Genomic DNA, 26,527 nt, shown 5'->3' with positions numbered 1-26,527 from the left:
TTTTGAAAGGAAGATATCTAAATACGAATGTTAGAGGGAGACGCATTTTAAACCAATTAGAACCACTATCGTTGTGCACAAACTGTTATGTTATTTACTTCATATATTTTATTAACAATAACTGCTTGTACAAATCTTAGTGCATTCATTTTATCGTAATATTGGCACATTGTTTGTCAACTTTCCCTGACGGACGCCCCCGACCATTTCTACCACCCACCTCTTCTCGGATATAGATACAATTCAACAGCAATCTACATTAACGGAATCGCAATACGGAGAACATATTAAGCCGCTGTTCACAATATCCCTGTAATATGATTCCATTGTTCGACCCCTTTCTGAACAAAACAATAAAAAAATATAAATAGAAAAAGTACAAAAGAGGTTTATGCCTATCTAACTATATATGAGAGAATATACGTACTCTCCATTCTTGTATCCATCCTTGTTCTTCAACAGGAATTCTCGATTTCAACACCCTAGAACTAATCTCTGGAACTATAACTATACTTAATCCACTTATATCACAGACATAGGAATTAATAGACGAGAAGATAATGGCGAGGGGTAAAATCAACTGTTGAAGAACGAAGGGAGTGAAGCTGACTGTGATTCGTCAATAAATCAATCTGACAGTAAATAGGCATCTCGCATTATAATATCACCATTTACTTCTTAAAAGTAAAATCTGCTTTTGAATGAATAGACATTTTTACATGGGAGCGCAAATTACTCGCCACGTTATGAACAAATTTGCGAAGTCCAAATTCGGCAAAAAAATTCGGTTGTATTTTCAGAGTCGAATATTTCGTTTAAGTATTTAGTTAAGACACTTTTATAAATGTTCATAATTTATTTCCCAGCAACCAACCAGCTTTGTGTTTCGCGTCCAGACGTTTCTCGATGTGATAGTAACAACTGATTCATATTATACGATGTGAATATGCTTAAAATAAAGTAAAATAATGCTTATATATGGAATGTAATACGACAATTGGGTTTATTCTCTTTTTCACATCTATTTTTACAAGTTTTCATAGTACAAGTCAACATTTTGCCGTGTTATTTCGTAAAATGAACCGATGATGCCTCGACCATAGTTCGCACAAGAATGATGACGTCACGTTTTCAAATTTCACTTGAGGCCATACGCGAGCACAGCCGGCTCCAATGGAACCGGTATGGGGAGTGGGGATAATACGCTTTTAATCACTTAGGGCAGGTCTACTAATATTCATATGTCTATGACTTGTATTGAAAAAGGTTAACTTATTTGTGCCTAACAAGTATACTCGTGGGATATCCCATGCACTTTTTTATACTCCGAAAGCAAGCTCTTCTCAAATTTAGAACAACAAATGAAAAACTTGTTGCCAAAGAATTGGCGCGAAAGGCAGTAGTGTCAAGAATTAGGCTTTATCTCCGAGAAGATGACATCGATCCGTTGAGTGGTGAGCTGAGGTGCGACGGGAGTGTCAAAAACTGCACTGAGAATGACCAGTAGTGACTTTGAGTATTTGATTTCAATGATGGGACATAAAATCAAGAAACGTGACACAAACTACAGGAAAGCAGTACCTGTCCAAGAAAAGCTAGCAGTTTTTTTTTTTTTTTTTTTTTTTTTTTTTTTTTTTTTTTTTTTTTTTCTTATTAACACATAGATATAATGATATCCTCACTGGGATCTCCCGTGCTGAGGATGTCATTTATATATTATAATTTAATTATAAGAAATTAATATTACAACAAAGTATAATGTAGTATATATATATTTTTTAAGTAATTTTAAAATAAGTAAGGTACTGTTTTTTGGTATAGTTCAGTTGATTCTGTTTTAGTCTGTGTTTGATTTCAGTAAATTTTCTATTTCAGATCTTCCTATGTTAAGTATCCAGCTTTTTATTTCAGATTTAAATGTTAAAGTGTTGAGGTTTTTGAGTGTGAGTGGTATTTTGTTGTAGAGTTTAATACTGTGATATAAGAAGCTTTTTTGCCCAAAAGTTGTATTTGTAATTATTTGTTGGATAAGTTTTTGATCATGAGATCTAGTGTTTCTATTGTACGTGTTTGTTGTTATTTCTTGTGTTTTGTGTTTATGAATGTAAATGAGTATAGTTTTAGAATATAGTTGTTTAATAGACATGATGTTAAGATTGGTGAAGATTTCGTTAGTGCTAGTTCTTACAGGAACTTTCAGTATAATTTTCATTATGGCTTTTTGAGATTTGATAAGTGGATTTAGTATGTTTTTATTTGCACTGCTCCCCACTGTTACATTACGTTTTTTGGCTACTGGTGATTCGTACACAAGTCTCGGTTATTTGTTTAAAATTTCAAACCATTTCACTGTTTGTTATTGAAGTTTGTAAGTTTGCGTGGAGGGGGAACAGTTCTCCACTAGTTTCCTACAAGTTGCTAATGCAAAGCGCGCAGCAACAAATCTTCCACTTTTAGTTGTCAACTTTCTTTGATCTTTACCGACACTCCGCGGGAAACCAAAATTTAGTGGAAGATTTGTCTCTCCACAAGTGGGAGACAGAAAAAGTTGCTGTATTATGTAGAAAAAGTAACAAACTACCGCAACTTGTGGAAAACTTAGTTGAAGACTTTGGTGTAAACGCAGCTTAACACGCCAATTAATAGAGCAATACAACTGCTTAAGCTCCGGATTCCCAATTACTACTGATTTATAACAAGTTGTTCTTTAATTCTTAAGTTTTTAAGTTATTTTTTAAGATAATATATGTAAACATTTGTTATGCCGAATCGTTAATTATATGAAATTCCCTCAATAGAAAAAAATAAAAAATCGCAAAGTAAGCTATGAAAAATGTTAAAAACACGTTTTGTTCTGTTATTTAATATGTTATAGGCTTGAAATAATTCACAGTGTATCTTTAAATGCAACTGAAGCATTTGTCGAGAGATTTTTGCTCTATTTCAAACAAGTCGTGTTTGATTAAATATTTTCGTTAAATTATTGTCATTTTCATTGTCATTCGTTTAATATTAGTGCGCTCCGCTAACATTCGTATTTACATATCTCCCGTTCAAACCATCTTTGAACGCTTACTACGGGGCCTTAACAATTCTGCATCACGTCACTTGCAGTCAGTTCAGCAACTATCTATTCAGTAGATCTTCCACTATGATCTTTTATACTTACATGTAACCTAACTTTGTGGTCTTCTCCATAATACAGGGTTTTCCAATAAGACGTGTTCTTTGATATTCAATCGTAAAAGATCAATGGTTTCGTTGCTTGTGTGGCTTGTTGAAAGTAAACGTTGTCCAGATCAATACCATCCAATTCCGGCCATTAAAAATCATTAATCATCTCTCGATAGCGCAATCCATTCACCGTAACTGTTGCTCCAGTCTCATTTTCGAAAAAGTAAGGTCCAATGACTCCGCCGGACCATAAACCGCACCAAGGATAGAGAGGCTTTTCAACAATAACTCTTGGGTTTTCCGAGCCCCAGATGCGACAATTTTGCTTGTTGACGAAGCCACCGAGGTGGAAATGGGCTTCATCACTCAAGATGATTTGAATTTGATTCACGCGAGTGAATTTTAATAATTTCAATGCGTTGTTGAAGCGTGTATCGTTCCATTTTTATTAATGGCGTAGTTTCTACTTGTCAAATGTCAAAAAATGACAGCTTCAAAAGTAGCATCTACCGAAATAGCGGGCTATTCAAAATAACACCTCTTATTGGAAAACCCTATATTAGCGCGCTCTCGCTAACATTCGTTTTTACATATCTCCCTTTCAAACAATCTTTGAACGCTTACTACGGGGCCTTAACGATTCTGCATGACGTCACTTGCAGACAGTTCAGCAACAATCTTTAACGCATGTCACAAAGTAGTAAATTTGCCCACATTACCTTTTATACTCACATGTAACCTAAATTTGTGATCTTCTTCGGAATTTATTGGGTGTGTAACCGTTTTATGGAGAACATGAGTAAATAATTATCATTACAACTAATTACCTTATCTTTTCACTATCATTGTTCTAAGCCAGAGGTTCCCAAACTTTTTTGCACCGTAGACCACTTTCCAAAATTTTTTTTTCCGTAGTCCCCTGCATGCCGAATATTGAATTTTCCTAAAACTATTAACGTCCCATGTGATAATCATTTATTATTTTCGTAAAAAGATTCCCTTCCCTTCCCTTGCCTGTCCAACAACCGGGTGGCGGTACAGTTCCTCTGATTTACATTGTGCAGACAGGGGCACCCTTGTGAGGTATTACACCAAATGAAAATGAATCAGGATAAGCAACTGGAATTTATTTCTGTAGCTGGCCCTACAGAACTGCCTCTTAAGTTCTTTGTCAGTGCTTATTCCGGTCAGTTCTTCTTGTCACGTGATATCCGATTCTTCAACGTTCCATTTCCATAGTCAAAATGTCCTCAAACTTAGTTTTGAAGTCTGTGTGAAGTGCATTTAAATGTTGAACGTCATTATTACCCTGGACATTTTTCAAAACCAAAATTCGCGGCTTCCAGTGTGCAATGTTTTGCTTGAATATATTAATTCTGACGAGAAAAAGAATGTAGACTCTATTTATATACCTCAATTAACAACTTTACGAAATATAAAAATACAAATAAGATATTTTTCAGTCTATTATATTTGTGTTAGGCATAGACATATGAATATTAGTAGACCTGCCCTAAGTGATTAAAAGCGTATTATTCCCCACTCCCCATACCGGTTCCATTGGAGCCGGATGGGCTCGCGTATGGCTTCCCGTGAATCTTGAGAATGTGACGTCATCATTCTTGTTCGAACTAGCGTCGAGCTATGGTCGAGGCATTTTACAAAATAACACGGCAAAATGGTGGCTTGTGATATGAAAACTTGTAAAAATAGATGTGAAAAAGAGAATAAACCCAATTGTCGTATTACATTCCATATGTAATCATTATTTTAAGCGTAATTACATCGTATAATATGGATCAGTTTGTAGAAACATATACTATCACATTGAGATATATCCGTACGCATCGTTGGTTACTGGGAACTAAATTATGAACACTTATAAAAGTGTCTTAACTAAATACGTGAACAAAATATTCGACTCTGAAAATAATTCGCATTAACAAATCCCTTTCGCATTAACAAATCCCTTCCTACAGCCCCTACCTTACTCCGCCTCACAACGCCGCCCAACCGGGTGGTGACATAGTTCCCCTGTCTGTGCACTCCACAGGCAGGGACACTCTTGTGAGGTGTCACATAAAAAATAAAAAATAAAAAATTTTGCCGAATTTAGACTTCGCAAATTTGTTCATAACGTGGCGAGTAATTTGCGCTCCCATGTAAAAATGTCTATTCATTCAAAAGCAGATTTTACTTTTAAGAATTAAATGGTGATATTATAATGCGAGATGCCTATATACTGTCAGATTGATTTACTGACGAATCACAGTCAGCTTTACCCCCTTCGTTCTTCAACAGTTGATTTTACCCCTCACCTTTAATTTCTAGTCTATACATCATATGTCTGTGGTGTTAGGTCTATTGTGTCATTTACGGAACTCCTAAATGTTGACTTGAGGTGAATGGGGTTCCGCTCGCATGTACCCCCATTTCAATCTCGTGGATCCCCAATTTTTTTTCTCGCTGACATGGATCCCCAGCAAGCCGATATCGATATAGACCACTTTGGGAACCTCTGTTCTAAGCAAATACCCATTTTACTACGTGACTACCCTCATGAACTGCAGGTAGAGGTCAGCCTTATAATAATGATGATTATACGTTAATGATTGACGAACAGATGATTCTGTGACGTAAAACACCAATCACAGTGTTTACATTCACATCAATCGTCAATCACAGTGTTTACATTTTGAACTGTAAAGGTGTTGCATCAAAACAACTTCAACCTAGGCCAGGAATCGAATATTTTTCGATCTGTGCATTTTGATTAATAAAAATTGTCCATTTCATGACAATGTTTCATTTGAATTTCTGTGAAACCCCGCAAACTAACACTGTTAAACTTATGTTTCTGCTTCTGAGAGCTCCGTTGTCACCTCTCTTTCTGTTATAAGTGTCGCTTATGTACGCGAAAGAGTTAAGGCGAAGCTTAGTGCCAAATCACTATTTTGATTAATCTTTATAACGAATTGGTGTACATTATGAAATCCAAAAATATGCTTTAGATAAATTGAAGGTTTTCCTATCGCTTCGCTTGAGTAGAATACAAATAAATAAAATAAAAATACTCAAGAAAAAATATAAATGTAAACTACAATTTTTTTTCAATAGAAATATATGAAAGCGTAAAGAAAACAACTTAAATACAGTATTAAAGCTAAGATTATCTGTGACAGTTTCACTTGATTAACTTTTTTGTTTTTCTTAAAAAATAAATAAAAACCAGTTTTGTACTTTTAAATCGAACGTTTCTAGACTCCGTTTGTCAAGCGATTTTAATGCCTATTACCTACGATATAAGGTATACCAAGAATATACACATCTTTGGCTTGTAGCTTCCTCTTAAGTAGGGTAACCGGGCTACTTAGGGCAGTGGCACTTCAACACGCTCTTGAAAAGTGATATAAAGTCATGAAAAGTGATGGAAAAAAATCGTTACTTTAGGTTAGGTTAATCGAATTGTTTTTATCATTTTTAATGACTTTTCAAACGTGTGTTTAATTGCCACTTTCCTGAGTTGCCATGTAACCTGAAGTATGTATCTACTGCAGTGTTGCCAACTCAGCCCCTTTAGAGCTAGATTTAGCTCTGAATTGAGGCCGTCAGCTCCAAAAAAGTGGTTTAGCTTCTTAGCTCATTTTTTTTTTCAGATAATGTAGATCTTTTTTTTTTAATACAAAATACAGGCTAAAAATATATTTTTACGGAAAAAAGCTCGAAAATCTAGGGAAGCACGGCAAACGTTAACGAAATTATTTAATTGTGGGGAATTATTTTCCCCTCCCGTGGAATTCAAACAACGTCGGGAATATTTTTTCCCCGAAAAAAATCGTGGGGAATCATCGCTTGAAAATATTGTGGGGAATAATTTTTCAGCTCTTTTTCGGGAGATGACTGGCTTATAATATAATAATCTTAGCATCCCCTATCCACCGTCAACTCTTTATTTTATTGGCTTGTTTGAATTCCCGACCTCTGGCCCAGAGACAATGAGCTTAAATCTCTAGATCAAACCCTCCCTTGTCCTTCTGCGTGACTACATTTCAAACAACGGCCATACATTATTAGTGCCAAGAAATTATTCCCTTAATCAATAATTTATTATTTTCCCCTCAGCGGAAATGCAATATTCAAACATTCTTATTTGGGTTGTAGGTCTGTCTGTCTGTGAGTGACTGGTTTTATGAACTCGGATTTGATTTGTATTTAAACGTCACTTTCAAAGTTGGAACTTCTTGTTTCAAAAATTCAGTCAAGCGATTTTATTTCTATATTTGAAATGTGTATTTCTTTTGTTTAAATTTCTTAGGGTTAATCTTGACAAATAAGACAATTTTGTTATTCTTCAAGGTTATGCGCTTCAGTTAACATGCAATTATTATCAATTCTGAAATAAAAATATCCCGTGATTTTTTAGTATATTTCGAAAAATAGATATTGTGTGTTGCGATCATGAATATGTTATTAATAATTATTATTTTATTTTGTTTCAGGTAAGAAGAAAAATCTAGTTGCAAAATAATTCAACATCCCAAATAGAAGTTTCAAGGTAAAAAATCTTGTATAATAAATAACAGGTTTTGTTAATGCTAAAATGTTCGATTACACTGATCGATTATGTTTAGTGACAACAAAAAGACAAGGACTTAAATCAAACAATTTTTTGATCCACCCATTACACCACTACACATGGAAGGAACTCTTTAAGATAATTTATCTGTACAAGGTGTGGCAAAAGTAATGTCACAATGTGAATTGGCTGCCATTTTGTTAGAAATGAAAAGAGAAGTGCTCTTTTTTTACTAAAAGTTTTTTTGAAGGTGTAAAATTGATTAAGTCGAAAAGATGACTCACCTCCCGAGTTGATGCACATTGACAACAAGGAAAACGACAAAGAAATTCACGCTGCATTAAAAAACAGACCGGAAATTGGTCAAATAAGCATTAACAATAATCCCTTGTTTTTCAGGTGCTCTGTTTTTCTATAACACAAATCTCAAAGCACAATGACATTTGACGTCATTTAAAAAAATTATGTCACATTCACATTATGACACTATTTTTACCTCATCTTGTACATTCTTAAATAAATGTCACATGCGAGTAGACAAAAAACTTTGTATTGGCAAAAATAAAACAGGCGTGTCATTAAATTTGTCATCGGAACTGACTCCAATTTCGCTTCTTACATCATCATGTCTCGTATTGCAATACAGCACAATTATAATACCCATAGCACAGACGTGACACTGGAGTCATGACTGTCGCTAAATAATAAAATATGCTTAATTGTTTACGCTCTAACCCTTTACTTGCTGACCGTAATCGTGAGTAACTATATTTAAAAAAGTGGATTCCGTTTAATTGGTACTCCGCATTTTTGGGACAGCCGTTGGGATATTTGGGGCAAAACCCTAGGAACAGAAACCAAATAAAAACAATGAAAGAAACTAATTCTATTTATAAAATAATTAAAACACTTTGTTTTGACCACGATAATCTTTATCCCCCCCCCCCTATTTCCTTTTCTACCCACACCTGTCTCTATATACTTGACTATTTAGTTTTTAGTACATTACTTGTCCTGATGAAGAGAACATCGTTCTCGAAACATGTTGACTTTATATAAAAAATAAAGATTATCGTGGTCAAAACAAAGTGTTTTAATTATTTTATTAATAAAATGGTGCCACAAAGTGAATTTGAAAAATTTGAAGAAGTAATTCTATTTACTTTTTCGAAGTAAGCTAATTCTTTGGGGTTAAATTATATATTTAATTTAAAAAAAACACTTTTTAATGCACTGCTTTTATTGAAATAATAAATGACAGCCAACCTGGTTTCGCTTATCTCAAACTTTTTAATGTCAGTAGGTGTTTGGATTGTAGTCTTCTTCTTCTTTCGTATGGTGAGGGGTTCAGAGGAGAAGCATGTGCTAATAAGAATATTTATTATTTTATTATTATTTTTTTTTTTTATTAATAAAAAATAATAATAATAAATAAATAAGAATAAACTTTGAATTTTTTTGCGATATCAGTTGACTACTGTTCGAGTTTAGCGAGCACAAATGTACGCAAGCTGAATTTTTATATATTACTAACTGACATGCAACCGGGGTTGCTCGTGTTTCTCTACTTTCTCTAAATATGTTATGCATATATACTAACTAACTAACTAACCATCACGCCGTTTCTCCGCAGGGGTAGGCAGAGAGGACGGATGCCAAACAACTTGGTCTTGGCACACACTCCTTGCCTCATTCACATTCATACATCGTATCATACATACTCTTCTATTATTCTGACTCTTGACATGGCAAGACTCGAGTATCTGATTCATTCGATCATGTCATGTCTTCCTCGGGCGTCCCCGACTTCTGCTACCATTCGCCATTGCGTCATATATTTTCCTTACACTTCTTTCTTCGCTCATTCGCTCTACATGCCCAAACCATCTAAGCGTCCCTTTCTTGATCTTATTCATTACGCTTACTTCAGCCTTGCACTCTCTGCGCATCTCCACATTCCTCACACGATCATACATGGTTTTACAACACATACGCCACAGTATCTCATTTCAACAGCATTCAACCTAATTTCATCCTTTGCCAGTTCCATGCCTCACTTCCATACATCAGGGTAGGTATCAGCACTCCATTGTGAACTGCTAACTTCTATTCTTTGGACATTTTTTGTTTGCGCCAACTACGTTCAGTTCTCCATTAATGGAGTTACCTGCATTTACCCTTCTTTCGATATCATATATTATATATATAAACCTTCTACCTCTAAATGATAGCGAACACCCTGTCAAAATCCGTTGCGTAGTTTAGAAGAACTAAACACACAAACAGACAGACGCGGATAGTGACTTTGTTTTATACTATTTAGAGATGATTCTCGCTTACATACGCGTATTAACTGTAAGTATTTGTTTTTTTCTTATCTAAAATTATCTTCAACTGTCGTCTTCTTTTTCAACGCTTTCTAGGAGCCTAAGTAAAAACGATTACAAATATATATATGTTGTGTTCCCACAAACAGTTCTCCAAGTCGTCGTGGAAGGAGATTTTAAAGAATAGGTTCTTTGAGTTAAATCGTGGATTTATTCAATACTTCGCGTATTACAAGTGTGACTTCGATGGTCGAACTAACTAGGAGCTGGCTAAATGAGATCTGAAAACACCAAGTTTGTCTGGGAGCATTCTAACTAGTCCTGGCGACTACTGGCTGCCAGCTGCCATCTTGCGGACATCCAAGCAAGCTATATGCACTGCCCTCTATTCTTAATTCCCAACATACAGGGTGTATCGGCACTAACCCGACAAACTTTAACCAGCTATTCCTTAGCACATTTGGAGTAAAAAATGTTATGGGCACTTTGCTGTCCGGTAGCATTTTTTTTCAATTAAAAACAAAAAAAAAACAAAAATTTCCACACTACATCACTGTCATTGGCATTGCTTTTCGGGTTCAACAGTTGTTATAAGTAAGTATGTCGAAAAGCGTCTTCGCTCTTTCGCACACACTATGTAATAATAGTCAAAAATGAGACGAATGGTGCTGTGCCATTTCGTTGTGATTGTAAAAGTGCGCCAATATAGGTACACACGTGCATTATTCAACGGAATTCGAATAAAATATGGCCAGATGGGTTTTCAAACATTGAAAAGGATAAAACAGTGGTGACATGTGGTGAAAATATGAATAATAATTTTTTTATTAAAAAAAAAACGTTACCGGACAGCAAAGTGCACATAAGATTTTTTACTCCAAATATGCTAAGGAATAGCTGGTTAAAGTTTGTCGGGTACGTGCCGATACACCCTGTATATATTTTAAATGTCATATTTCAGTAGGTATAGAGAGGGTTAAATGCATTTGTATTGGTGATGCTTATAGGACAGATTGACGACTTGTCAAGTTTTCCATTGTGTTCCGTAGTTACCTATCGGGCAGCTACTTGATAGGCGGAGCAGTTGAATAATATCACATGATATCTTTACGTCGAGGGCATATTGATACTGAAATACAAACCCAGTTCACAAATGAATCGTCTAAATACGGTTCATAGATGATGCTATACAACTTGAAGAGTAAATACTGACCCTCCATACTTACGACCAAATTATTACTCCAATATCATTCAAACAAAGTTAATTTTATTTGATTAATAATTTGTGTAATTTCACAATTAATTCATTTGCAATGCATAATGATTGCATGTGCGTAACCATCAACAAAGCAATGTCTGGTAGAAGTCCCATCTTGCAGTATCTTCGCTGTTGGCAGGAACTGAAAATTTAGGCAAAACAATGGTGGAACTCTCCTAAGCATGTTTCCCGCAACAAGTTTTCACGTCATTAATTTAGCAAAATAAATATAATCATTTTCATGGTTTAATAGAAAAAAGCTTGTTTTGTATTTTTGTATATTTTTTAACAAATCTACAGTCGTAATGTAATGTCAAGATTGATGAAGTTTTGCACACAAACATTGAAAGGTATCTACATGAGATTTCGAAAACCCACCCCCTTTTCCCACCCCTTAAAGCAGATTTTTGACACTTCTTGATGAAATTTTGCACATTTGACGTTCAAAATAAGAGGAAAATGACTGTCTAAAACTTCAGTGTAAAGCAAACAAAGGGACATCAGCTAGTTTATTACAAACACAATGCAACAGTTGCTTTGCAAAAAAACTGGTCCGTCATCGTACATAATTATATCCAATAAAACAATTCATCCACTCGACCTACTTGCTTAAGTGGCGCCCAACACCGTACATATTATCTATTATTATATGTATTAGTTGACTAATAATAATACCCGGTATATCAGTCAGTCCGTATCCTCGCTATGTTCAACATTTCTCGTGCAAATTTAAGCGGGGTAAATGTAAATCTGCCACTTAAGGCGAAGCTTAATGCCAAATCACTATTTTGATTAATCTTTACAACGAATTGGTGTACATTATGAAAACCAAAAATATGCTTTTGATAAATTGAAGGTTTTCCTATCGCTTCGCTTGAGTAGAATACAAATAAAAAAAAATAACTACTCAATAAAAAATAAAAATGCAAACTACTAAAAAAAATTTTTTTTAATAGAAATGTATGAACGCATAAACGAAACAACTTTAAAAAATACAGTATTACAGCTAAGATTATCTGTGACAGTTTCACTTGATTAACTTTTTTGTTTTCTTATAAAATTATTTACAAAATAAATAAAAACCAGTTTTTTTGCTTGGAATCGAACGTTTCTTGACTCCGTTTGTCAAGCGATTTTAATGCCTATTACCCACAATATAAGGTATACCAAGAATGTACACATTTTTGGCTTGTAGCTTCCTCTTAAACCTTGGTAAACCGCAAATAGTTCCATCTTCACCGAGGCGCTAGCAGTAACAAATGACAAATATGACCATTTTTTTATGATAAACTAATGTTTATAAGACAAGGTTTTTATGCATAGCACAAAGGATAATAAATTATTATAAGCAATAATTAGTCGCATGAAATATCCATACAAATTGAAAATATCTCCTGAGCAAAAATAAATGCCGCCGACGGGAATTGAACCCGCGCTTTATTTTATTATTTATTATTGGATAATTTGTATAGCGCCGCTTTTGTGAGATATCACCTCAGGGGCGCTTTACAGTTGATGCAGGTATTACAGAAAATATAAATATTACAAAAATAGAGTGAAGTTAAGTTAAGTAAAATGAAGTAAAGGAACAGGTGATACGAAGATAGAAGATGGAGACTCTGCAGCAAGAATCCCAGGTGGTGAAGAAACTGGTCCAGCTGCTGCAGCGAAAGAGTCCACCGCGTCCACCAACAGTGCCAGCACGAGGTTCGTCATCCGTCCAGGTATGTGTCTGCTGCTAATAAAGCGCTGACACACTATCCTCTCACAGATACCAGACCTTGGCAGCACCGCTGTGACGTTCTACGAAGATAGAAGATGGAGACTCTGCAGCAAGAATCCTAAGTGGTGAAGGAACTGGACCAGCTGCTGCAGTAAGAGAGTCCACCGCGTCCAACAACAGCGTCCAGGTATGTATCTGCTGCTAATAAAGCGCTGACACCTCACATAGATAAGAGACCCTGGCAGCACCGCTGTGACGTTTGGCAAGTCCATCATTTATCTCCATGTAATCCTGTTCCTGGTAATTGTTGAAGTGGTGCATTCTGTCCGCAATAAAAAGCGACGGTTGGGTAATAAATTGCCTTGGGCTTAGTAAAAAACTTGCCAGTGTCCAAGCTTGCCCAGTTTCCGAGAATTTTGTTGAAAACATCTGGAGTGCATTTACCGGTCGCCGTTCGTTTCGAAAGTCCGATATTTTAAAGCAAATTTCAGAATATTCACTTTAAAACACTGCACTCAAATCACATATTATAAAGTTTTAATAATTATTAAGTTTATTTTTATTTAAGTTCAAATGTTGATGGATTGATTTTAAAAATAATTTCAAAGGGATGTTGCCTCATTTCCCTTGAAAATACTAAAAAAACACAAAGCGGTTGGAGGAAGCGTTAGGACGCGTCCTGCTGCCACGAAGGGCGCTACAATACCCCTTTCTGATGTCCGGTCAGACGCTCTGGACCACTGAGCCACGTTGGCTTATTTCCAACCCGCCAAATAATTCAATATGTACTAGTACTTCAATCAACAATTATAATTTTCACTCGGGAGATATTTTCAATTTGTATTGATATTACAGGCGACTAATTATTGCTAATAATAATTTATTGTCAAATATGACGTTTACGTGAGTAATTACGTGCTGCATTCTCACCGAAATGTACGCAAATTGCATAATTTTATCAGTATGGACTGTTAAATTCATCGAGCGATGCGGATGTTAGTGTTATTAATTGATAATCAATATAAAATAGACATAGTATGGCAAGGCATTTTTCTCTTTCCTCGTTGTTCACCTCTTTCTTCGTTCATAACTCGTTCTTCTTCGTTCGATTTTTTGATGTGTGATTGTTATAGTGTTAGTAGCCTATTCCAAGTACTCAGATAGAGGTGTATATATTGTTTATATGCGTGAGGATGCGTCATATGGGTGTATGTATACATGTGCTGTTATATGTATATAGGTATGTCTGCTGCTATATACACATGTGTGCTTGCATGCACACATATTAAAAATTATATATATAATTATGTACATTTTTACAATCTAATGCTAATTTACTTATTTCTCCTTTCTAATTTCTATCTTCTACTTTTTATTACAATTTTTCCAAAATTTTAGCTTCATCTATAGTTACTAATTTCATATAGTATATTCACTAGATTTCATTTTCATACAAAGTAATTACACTCAATTGGTCACCATGAAACAGGCAGCCGCCTAGTATGGTGATTCATTATATCTACTTTATGTAAATTTCAAAACAATGTAACATGTATTAAATAAATAAATAAATAACGTACGCCTCTTTTTACCACAAATAATTATTTGATTTGTGTCTTCCTCGGGCGGCCCCGATCTTCTCAACCATTCACAACTGTATACCACATTGTTACTTTAGATAAACTACATTATATCGACATTAATTCTACTCCGTATCTCATTTTAGTGCAGAGATATTGCGTTAAGTCTTCCTCGGGCGTCCCCGACTTCTTCTCCCATTCAAACCACTCTAAACACTCCTGCCATTAATAAGAACAAACATTTTCAGCGAAATTGGTCCGGTATATTATTCCCAATGAGTTTAAATAAACTTCTTATTTCGGGAAAGTCAACATATCAAAATAGTATAATATAAAGTCGCTTTTCGCGTCTGTCTGTTTGCGCGCTTGGTTCTTCTAAACTACGCCATGGATTTTGATAGAGTTTTCACTATCATTTAGAGAATTTCTTCCGGAAGGTTTATACATATAAAACATGCATATTATACTTATAAAAAGTAGAGAAAAGTCGATGTTTGTAATCGATTACAATTTTTTTTTCGGGGCTTACATTGCTTACGCTGGCTAAACCTTATGAGATACAACAAAATAATGTACAACCACAGACATAGGAATTAATAGACGAGAAGATAATGGCGAGGGGTAAAATCAACAGAACGAAGGGAGTGAAGCTGACTGTGATTCGTCAATAAATCAATCTGACAGTAAATAGGCATCTCGCATTATAATATCACCATTTAGTTCTTAAAAGTAAAATCTGCTTTTGAATGAATAGACATTTTTACACGGGAGCGCAAATTACTCGCCACGTTATGAACTAATTTGCGAAGTCCAAATTCGGCAAAGTAAGGCAGCTTCTATTTTCAGAGTCGTAGTTAGTTTCAGAGTATTTAGTTAAGACACTTTTACAAATGTTTCATAATTTACTTACCCCAGTAAACAACGATGAGCACACTTGAGAATCGCTACATTGTGATGTGATAGTATATGTTTCTAAAACTGATCCATATAATACTTTTAATCACTTAGGGCAGGTCTACTAATATTCATATGTCTATGTCTACGATGATATATGTCTATCTCTTAAGGATAAACCCCAGCAACGCCGGGTATACGTCAGCTAGTTAAACAATTAAAGGGAAATTATGTTTACACAGGAATTTGAATTTAAAAGCTAGTTCAATGAAGAGTGCATAGATTTTAATAAATACTAGGCTGACTTAACACAGTTAATTGAAATACAGGTGTATCGGCGTACCCGAGTAGTTTGTGTACCCGACAAACTTTCCTTAGCACATTTGGAGTAAAAAATGTTATTGGCACTTTGCTGTCCGGTAACATTTTTTTTTAATAAAAAAATTATCATTCATATTTTCACCACTGTTTTATCCTTTGTCACAGTTTGAAAACCCATCTGGCAATATTTTATTCGTGTTTCGTTGAATAATATACGTACGTACCTACATTGGCGCGCTTTTACAATCACAACGAAATGGCATGGCACCATTCGTCTCATTTTTAACTATTATTATTTAGTGTGTGCGAAAGAGCGAAGACGCTTTTTGACACACTTGCTAATAACAGCTGTTGAACATGAGAAACAACGCCAATGACAGTGACGGGGTGTGGATTTTTTTATATTTTTTTGTTTTTAATTGAAAAAAAATGTTACCGGACAGCAAAGTGCCCATAACATTTTTACTCCAAATGTGCTAAGGAAAAGATGGTTAAAGTTTGTCGGGTACGTGCCGATACACCCTGTATATTTCACAAATACCTTAAGAAATAAATATACATATTTAAAGAATACATTATAGTTGCTTCAAATTCTAAAATATGTTTGTTTAATGGTCCGCCCCCATTGATTTTTCCCAACATCTGCTTTCATTATTATTTTGCGAGTTTTCCAACTTTTCAATCAACATACATACATTATCATAATAATGATGTCGAATATTTCTCTGTTTTTAGTTTGTAGACTGAGGTGACTTCATAGTCCAAACTTTGAAAACTGATTACTACATAACACGCCGTTTTTCGCAGGGGTAGGCAGAGAGGAGCACCAAACAAACAACTCGGTCACACCAGAGTTTTTTTAATTTTATGTTAAAAGAAATATACACATTTCACTTTCCTAACTTAAAAGTACACATTTTAATTTTGCTCTCTGATCTTAAGAGCAAACAGTTTATCATTAACCCCTCCAGCTTTTGAGGGTCAAATATGACAGAGCGTTCATATTTTATAAAGTATTTTTATCTTTTTTTCTATCATGCGGAATAACTTAATTTTTTGACGTTAGAAAGAAAAATAATAATTCTTTCCAGTTTGCCTCAAATATTTATACTGGAATCCATTAATAATAGCCAAAACGAGTAATTCATATTTGCGCCGCTATCGTAATAATCGGTTTAACTTTAAAAGTTATTTCTTATTTTTTTTATTACATGAACGAGATAAATGTGAAGTTACAATTTTCTTACGAATTCCACAAACAAAACTAAAGTGTTTTCGAAATATCGAGGTCTTTCAAGTTTTCTATGGTTGGAGTAAAAATTTGGTTAGCGTTTTTGTCTACATTTTTCACGTTTGATATTAAAATTTTATTATTTAGAAATAGTAATGTTTATTTTAAATGCATACACGCAGTAATTAGTGACCTTAAATATCCATACAAATTGAAAATATCTCCCGAGTAAAAATAAATGCCGCCGATGGGAATTGAACCCGCACCTTCTGACGTCTGGGCAGGTGCTCTGGACCTAGCTAATAATTCTTCAAATACCTAATCTCTTGGGCCCCCATGGTCGAGGGGTAAGACTTTCGAATAGCAAACCTGATGTCGCGGGTTGAAATCCCAGCGTGCGCGAGTAATATTATTTGATTATTTTGTGTTATTTCACAACATCCTCATTTAAAAATAATATACAGTATATTTAACGTATTGACGTTCCAGAGTGGAAGATAATCTTAGTATCTTCCAAAAGTAAGACCACCATTCATAATTGAAAAGTTACTTGAAATGGCTTTTGGCGTCTTTAGTGACCATATCTGAATAGCCAAGTACTTCCCCACCTTCCTTTTCCTCTTTCCCATCTCCTTCCCCTCGCCACTAACTTCAGCCTCACAACACACCCCAATTGGGGATGCTATAGTCTCCCTGGCTCCAGATAGTTGAGAGCAGTTTGCACACTTGTGTGGTTCTCATAAATTAGAAAAAAACCTTTTTGTTCTTGTATTTGTGCTTATCGTAAAAATAATAATTGGATAACTTGTATTGCGCCATATTGCGATTACACTTAATTCTATAAATGGAGTCAGCAACAAATGTCAATTATAGTACAATTGAAACTAGCAGATAACAACTGTTTGAAAACTTCAACGGTTCTTTTTGAAAAAAACAGAGGGCGCCACTTCTGTTTACAATAATCATAAACTGTACAGTTACTGATAATAATACCATCAGATGAAATAAATAAAAAAAAAGACTATGTACTTTTCATACCTAAAAACTTACATGGTACATTATTATTTGTTATCACAAACGTTGGGTTCAAAGATTCCAAGTGCCTTTATTCTTCATTCTCCATACGACCTTGTCTAGAACGAATACCATTCAAGTAGATATTGAACACAGTAATAGCGGTCAAAGACGTAAAAACTGGTTTTCTTTGGCATCATTAAGTGTTTGAGGCCTGGTATAACATGTACCGATCTGAGCATTAGGAATACTTCAACATACCAGATCTTGTAGGTAATCTTCCATCTTGATAATATGTAGTATAGTTGTTATATAACCGGTTAGGATACTTTCTATTGTTACGTATTGATTGGTTATACATAGAATAGGTTGGACTGACCAATAGAACCGGGAATTATTGAAAAAAAATACGTTAGGTCCAAACAGGAGTCCCTGAGGAAAATAATTTTCTAAGTAGAGTAAGTTCTGAGAGATGAGTATTGTATATTAACGAATGAATTAGTAAATTATATTTTCACGTCGGAACACGTGTTCAAGGCAAATGCACGGGTTCTAGTGTTCGTTAAGGCCTGCAATCCCGTTTTAACTGGAATACCAATATTTTGGAGAGATTCTTAATAAATTAAGCGATACTCATTTTTCTCTGTGACGGGTGGTAGGAATCTGAGGGTCAGTGTGTTGAGGAGTGACGTGCGTATGTATCCGTCCCTCACACTGCGGTTCAAGGCAATAAGTCGAGAGAGTCCAGAAGGAGAAGTCAAAAGGTCTCTCCCGAAGCGGCCCGCCAAGCAGTTAGTGGCAGACGCATCTGCTGCCAAGACGTGAACCCGGGTACCCCTGTTCAGTTACGCCATTTCCCGCAGGGTTAGGCTGAGAGGACGGACCAAAATCTCGATTTTGGCACACACTCCTTGCCTCATTCACACTCATACATTGAATTTATTCGTTACAGGCCTGCAGTCCCGTTTTTAACAGGAATACAAATAATTTGACCGGATTTTTAATAAATTAGCAATATCATTTTGTATCAGTAAGTTTTCTGCTTCGCATTAACACATGTATTTAAGGCGATGTAATAATGCAAAATCATGTGTTTTTGGTTTGAAAATTTGGTCGCCTAGAAATGTTTCAGATGCTTTAATTAAATACTGCGAGTAGAATACATCTTGGCCTTTGAAACAATAGAGTATTTTTTAAATAATTCTTTTTATAAGCCCAGAAAAAAATAATGTAAAGGCCTATGAAAACTGCTTTAAAGTTCAAAATCTCCTACTTACTAACCCATTTTCGGTTATGATTTTATTGTTTAATGTGGCAAATTAAGTTATTTATAAAATGATCGAAAAAAAAAAAATTATGCCTGAACATCCACAAAATAAAATAAAAGGCACTTTTTGGCCATGTTTTTTTCTTGCATAAATCAAAACAGGCGGATGGTGTTAAGTGGGAATTTAAACCTTATCGCCATCTACCTAAGGGTTGTTATTGATAGCGCCTCAATTTAAAATATTACACGACGTAGTGCATCGCCTTAAGTATGAGAGTGGTAGATACTTTTAGTATCGCCCTGGTGAAGGAAGGATCATCATTCATAATAGAATCGTTGCTTCAAGTGGCTTTAGCCGTGTTTGGTGACCAGATCTGAATAGTAAGGTAGTTCCCCACCTTCCTTTTCCCCATCTACTTCCACACCCCACTAACTTCACCCTCACAGTATAACTCAATAATTGGGGATTCCATACTCTCACAACATTAAATATATATACAGGGTGTATCGGCAGTATCGGCACGTACCCAACAAACTTTAACCACCTATTCCTTAGCACATTTGGAGTAAAAAATGTTATGGGCACTTTGCTGTCCGGTAACATTTTTTTTAATAAAAAATTTACTATTCATATTTTCACCACATGTCACCAATGTTTTATCCCTTGTCAAAGTTTGAAAACCCACCTGGCAATATTTTGTTCGAGTTTCGTTGAATAATGTACGTACGTACCTACGTTGGCGCGCTTTTACAATCACAACGAAATGGCACGGCACCATTCGTCTCATTTTTAACTATTATTATTTAGTGTGTACGAAAGTGTAAGGACACTTTTTGACACACTTGCTAATAACAGCTGTTGAACGCGAGAAACAATACAAATTACAGTGGCGGAGTGTGGATTTTTTTTATTTATTACACCCTGTATACACTTTATACATCAATAGCTGACGTGTACCCGACGTTGCTAGGAGTTATCCTTATGAGCCGTGGACTTTTCTGTAGGCCTTTTTAAGCTATACAATTTCGTAGTACATTATTTTGATGTATCTCATGAGGTTTATCCAGCGTTAGCAATGTAAGCACCCAAAAATATTTTTTACGACTTGATTATAAAACATCCACTTTTCTCTACTCTCTATAAATATAACTTGCATTTATTATACATATAAACCTTCGGGGAGAAATGCTCTAAATGATAGGGAAAACATTATCAAAATCCGTTGCGTAGTTTAGAAGAACTAAGTGCACAAACAGACAGACGCGTATAGAGACTTTATTTTATACTATTGAGAGATTCACAAAAAATTTGCACCAGTGTTCTAAAATTAATTATGAAACACCCTAATATTATAGAACTTTATTCTTCTTCTGGCGCTAGTAAAATGAGAAAGAGTATTTATTGATGTAAGTTAGTTAGTTGTCAAGTTTTTTCATATGTACATATATATGTCATTAAGACAGTAGTTATAGGCCTCGATCGTAAGTCACTAGAAATAAGTCTTAAATGTAAGTCACTCATACTAATAATTAATACTCATAATTGGAAAGCCACGGGTTGCGATTGGATACATAATTTTTGGTACAAACGTCTAACTACTTTACATCCTCTTTTGGAAAAAAATCTTTCAAAATTTGTCAGTCAACCACAAAATTTTCCAAATTTTCTAACTTAAGGCATTACTTATATGTTGCCCAAAAGCGAAAATATTAATAATCCCTCTCAGTACAGACCCATTACATGTTTACCGACAATATACAAAATTTTAACATCTTGCTTGACAGATTTAATATGTATATACTCATTTAGATGAAAAAAATATTTTATCTGAACAACAAAAAGGTTGTCGCAATAAAAATATGGGATGTAAAGAACAATTAGTTATTGATTCTGTAATTCTAAAACAGATTCAAACTCGAAAACGTAATTTACATACTTGCTATATAGACTACCAAAAGGCTTTCGATAGTGTCCCGCACTCGTGGCTGATCAAAGTATTAAATATATATAAAATTAACCCCATTATTATTAGCTTTTTAGAAAATATTATGTCCTTTTGGAATACCAATTTACTTATCAATTTAAAAGGTAAGAAAATAGTAATACCGGGCATTTCAATTAAAAGAGGAATTTTTCAAGGAGACTCATTGAGTCCTCTTTGGTTTTGCTTAGCATTGAATCCTCTATCTAAAATGTTAATCAAAAGCAAGTTTGAAATAAAAGTTAAGGGTAATACAAGGGAGAGTAGTACAATTTCGCATTTATTGTATATGGATGACATAAAATTATTTTCGAATTCTGAACAAAATTTAGAGAAAATGATCGAGGTAGTTAAAAACTTTTCAGATGATATCAAAATGACTTTTGGTTTAGATAAATGTAGAACGATCCATATAGAGAAAGGTTAAATTGTAGATGGGGACGAGAGTATATTTAGAAATTTCCAAATTACTAGTATGAAAAGGGATGAGGTTTATAAGTATTTAGGATACCCACAATCAAATAGATTAGACCATACTAGTATTAAAAATGATATTAGGATTAAATTTCAAACTAGGATCAGGAAAATTTTAAAATGCAATCTATCTGCTAAAAATTTAGTAAAAGCAATAAATACTTGGGCAATACCTCTATTGACGTACTCATTTGGCATAATTAAATGGTCTAATACAGATTTAGAAAACTTAGAAAGATTAATTAGAACTACGCTAACAAAGTTTAATTGCCATCATCCAAATTCAGCTATAGAACGAGTTAATTTACCTAGAAATTTAGGAGGTAGAGGTATAGTCAAAATAACTTCTTTGAAACATAATCAGGTAGAAATACTAAGAACTTTTTTCCATAGGAAAGCTCATAGCTCAGAAATGCACAAAATAATTTGCAAGGCAGATAGAAATATTACACCTTTAAATTTATACGATGAGAATGCCAACATTTTTATAAATCCCAACCAGGAATTATTAGATTCCTGGTCAAATAAAATTTTACACGCAAAAATACTTCAATTATCTCAACCAAACGTATGTTGACAAATTTTCGTCAAACAAATGGTTGAGTATTGGAGAGTTGAGCGCAGAAATAGAAGGATTTATGCTTGCCATTCAGGATAGAGTCATTAATACTAAAAATTATAGAAAGCATATAATCAAAGATACAAATCAAATTGATGATTTGTGTAGAAAATGTTTGGCTTTTCCGGAAACTATAGAACATATTATATCGGGATGTTCTATATTAGCACCGTCCGAGTATACATTTAGGCACAATCAAGTTTTAAAAATAATTCACCAAAATTTGGTAATTAAACATAACTTGATTGACTGCCGTAATATAGTACCATATTATGAATACGAACCAAATTCATTTTTAGAAAATGAATTTTATAAAATATATTATGATAAAACTATACTAACAGACCGAGCGATTAGTCATAATAGACCCGATATAGTTTTACATGACAAAATTAAAAAAAATAACTTATATCATTGATGTCGCTATTCCAAATTCCTGTAATATTCAAAAATCTGCTGAAAAAATAAGAAAATACACAGATTTAGGAAATGAAATAAAAAGAATTTGGCATTCTCAGACTGTAAAAATATTACCATTCGTTATTTCGGCTACTGGCATTATACCTAGCTCTCTAATTAAAAATTTAGGCGTATTAGATCTATCAAAAAATTTATATATAAAGATGCAAAAGTCGGTCATTTTGAATACATGTAGGATAACAAAAGATTATTTAAATATTTATGTTGAGGGATCAGTAGGATTTATAGGCCCTGTTAGGAGTTCTACCGAGCCGAACCCTCTGATATGAAAATATCTGGAGACGGTGAATTTTTTTCCCATTTGATATCTGGTGAGTTGACGTGTTGTTGTTCTTGTATTGTTTTGTATTTATTTTACTTATATAATGCACTAACATAGTGTTGATTGACTAGCTGATCATTTGTGGAAAAGTGAGTGGAAGGGTTTAGTTTTTCCTATGGGGAAGATTTAACCCGGACAACAAAATCGGAAGCATAAAAAAATGAATCCTTGTTGTTGTCCATAGCTGTATTTATTGTTTAATAAATATATTTGTTCAGCACCCTTTTTGTGATCTTTCACGAAAACGGCGCTATATAAGTTAGCCAAATATTATTATTATTAAAACAAACATGTCTGCCATCCATTCAAATCAATCATCACTAGGCGAGATTCATTTTACATAACCTCACTTCACTATTAATTATTCTCAATAAAACTCTCAGTTACACGCACACCATTGAATTCAAATCATAACATGTATCATTACTTCTCACTACGCGCTCACTGCACAATGGTTCCACTCGAGACACGAATGTGGGTGACCGAAGTCGGTGACGACCTTGAGACCGGCTCGACCAGTATTTTTTTATGCCACTTGCTCGGATTCGATTCTCGTCAGACTGGCTATATGTATATTGTTGAATGTTGTATCTGTAGATATTCCAAATTAAAAAAACAGTAATATTAGGGCATAAAAATAAGCTGAAGTTAATCTTAACATGAGGAGCTACCTTCATTAATAATGCATCGATGGTTATTTAACAGCCAAATTGTCTTAGATTTCGTAATGCCTTTACCAGCATTTATATTTTTCTTTTTCTTCAATTTTTGAGGTTTTATAACGGTTTTTACACATTTTGAATGGTTTTTCAATAATTTTTTGTGGTGTTAGTGTGAGATTGTTTATTTTTTTACATTATAAAATTGAGTCGTAATCGGTCGCCACGCGACGAAACTACGAAAGAGGTATACATTTTTTATTAATCATAGAATTATTTAATTAGAGTTGTAAAACCGTTTCTGTTTGTTTTGTAACAATAACAATATTTTTTATTGAATAATTTATTTTTAATTTTTGCGTTATCCTCTTCTGCTGATCGCGTCTTTTGTACCAAGATGTACTGTAGTGTTACACTCGTGTAATGAACAGTGTAGCTAAATCCATACCGAAATAGCGGGCTATTCAAAATACCACCTCTTATCGTCGAAAAACATGAAAAAATAAATAAAAATCACACATAACAGCGGTAGAGAGTTGGCAAATATATTGTTATTTGAATGGAAACAATTGCCACTGACTTAGTACCTTTTGGTTCTAGACCATTTAGCACGCGGTCTGTCTCTTTTGCACGGAAAAAATGAGTATTGCTAATTTATTAAGAACCTCTTGCAATTATTAGTACTAACTAACTAACTAATCAACCATCACGCCTTTCCCCCGCAGGGGTAGGCAGAGAGGACGGACCACCAAATAACTCGGTCTTGGCACACACTCCTTGCCTCATCCACATTCATACATCGTCTCATACATACTCTTCTATTGTTCTGACTCTTGACATGGCCCGACTCGAGTATCTGATTCCCTTGATCGTGCCATGTCTTCCTCGGGCGTCCCCGACTTCTGCTACCATTCACATTTGCATCGTATATTCTCCTTACACTCTTTTATTCGCTCATTCGCTCTACATGCCTAAACCATCTAAGCGTCCCTTTCTTAATCTTACTCATTACGCTTACATCAGCCTTGCACTTTTTGCGGATCTACCACACATACGCCTCAGAGATCTTATTTCAACAGCATTCAATCTACTTTCATCCTTTCTTTGCCAGTTCCATGCCTCACTTCCATACATCAGGGTAGGTACCAGCACTCCGTTGTGGACTGCTAACTTCCCTTCTTTGGACAATTTTTTGTTAGCGCCAACTGCGTTTAGTCCTCCATTAATGGAGTTACCTGCATTTACCCTTCTATTATTATTATTAGTAATACGATAAAACATGGGTTTGCAGGTTGTTTCCTTTTAATTAAATTCTTAGTGATATCTAAACACGTGTTCATGCACCTGCGTTTATCTTGATAGTATACATATAATGACGAATTGCGAAAATGTTGGGATTTTTCGACATCGTAACAGTACATTGGTATTTTACTAAAAGTATTTAAGGAAACCTATCAATTCATTCGTTAATTGCCGGAAATCCCATTTTTAACCGGATTACGAACAATTTGAGGAGATTCTTAATAAATTAGCAATATTTTTCTGCGTATACACTTTAGTAATCATGGTAAATCACAGTTTTGTATTGAAATATTGGCCTAAATTGGGCTCATATTTGAATCACGAAACACGTTCACAAGTAACTTCTTTTATTATTCTTTACTCGATGCGTTCCGTAAATTTTCACGGTGTACGAAAACTCATAGTCCAAGCAGGAAACTTGTGAATCTACATCACATTTTGAATCAATTTTGTGGAATAATTTTTTCGTCTGTCTGTAAATTTGTGTGTACGTTCCGTTTCAAGATGGTGGCCGTTTAAATGGTTCAGTAAAAACTTTTACTCTTTTTTTAAAAGGAACTGTTGCCCTATGTTAACCCTATGCTACTCGACGCCAGGTCAGTAAAAGTAAGATTGATCGCTGCGAAAGCTTTCGCCAATACACTTGATAATATTTTACATATTATCCTTTCACGGTTGATTGATTGAAATTTGGTTTCTTTGCCAAAAGCATACAACATGCTTTTAGTCACTGAATGCTTAATATCTAGAACTGGCTACATAAATATCACGCAGGGATATACAGAGAGGATATACCGCCACACAATCCTGTCAAGACATACACCCTTTGCTTCATTCAGTTTCATCCATTGTCTCATCTATTCTCTTCTGTTATTAGAACTCTTGGCATGACCCTACTAATGTCATTTTTCATTCCCAGTTTACGAATAACCTGATAACATTTGTATTATAGTTTGAGCAACAAGAAACAGATGTCTCTAATCATAAAGGTTGTAGACTTATCCGTCAGATGTCGTTAGTAAACAGGTTCGCCCCTCCATAGTGGGTACCAAAATAAGAGGAACAGTGAGCTTTCGAGAATTTGATAGCATAATAGAAAGGACCTTGGCCTCCAGGCCGTCCTACACACTGGTTCCTGATATGAGAGTTTTTTTTTTCGTCTAAATAAAAGACGTGGGCGTTACTAATAGATAATAATGTTTTAAATTTTACACAACTGATAAACGACAATTGATGTATGATACATGGTTCCATGATAACTCAACACAGTGACAATTCAACACACTTTTAAAAAGTGATAAAAAGTCATTAGAAACGATGAAAA

The 26,527-nt window shown here is 34.6% G+C and overlaps 1 protein-coding gene across 3 annotated transcripts in view; it reads left to right on the top strand.

Annotated features, from left to right (window-relative positions):
* The window catches only part of LOC149409715 (uncharacterized), a 251,361-nt gene that overhangs the window by 95,378 nt on the left and 129,456 nt on the right, over positions 1-26,527 (top strand). The gene's annotated exons all lie outside the window — the stretch shown is intronic.

This window comes from Hesperophylax consimilis, chromosome 30 (genome assembly GCF_061612785.1).
Source record: "Hesperophylax consimilis isolate HC1 chromosome 30, BYU_Hcon_1.0, whole genome shotgun sequence".
Lineage (NCBI taxonomy): Eukaryota > Metazoa > Arthropoda > Insecta > Trichoptera > Limnephilidae > Hesperophylax > Hesperophylax consimilis.
The sequence above is the reverse complement of the archived record's forward strand: the minus strand, read 5'-3'. Positions and strand labels throughout refer to the sequence as shown.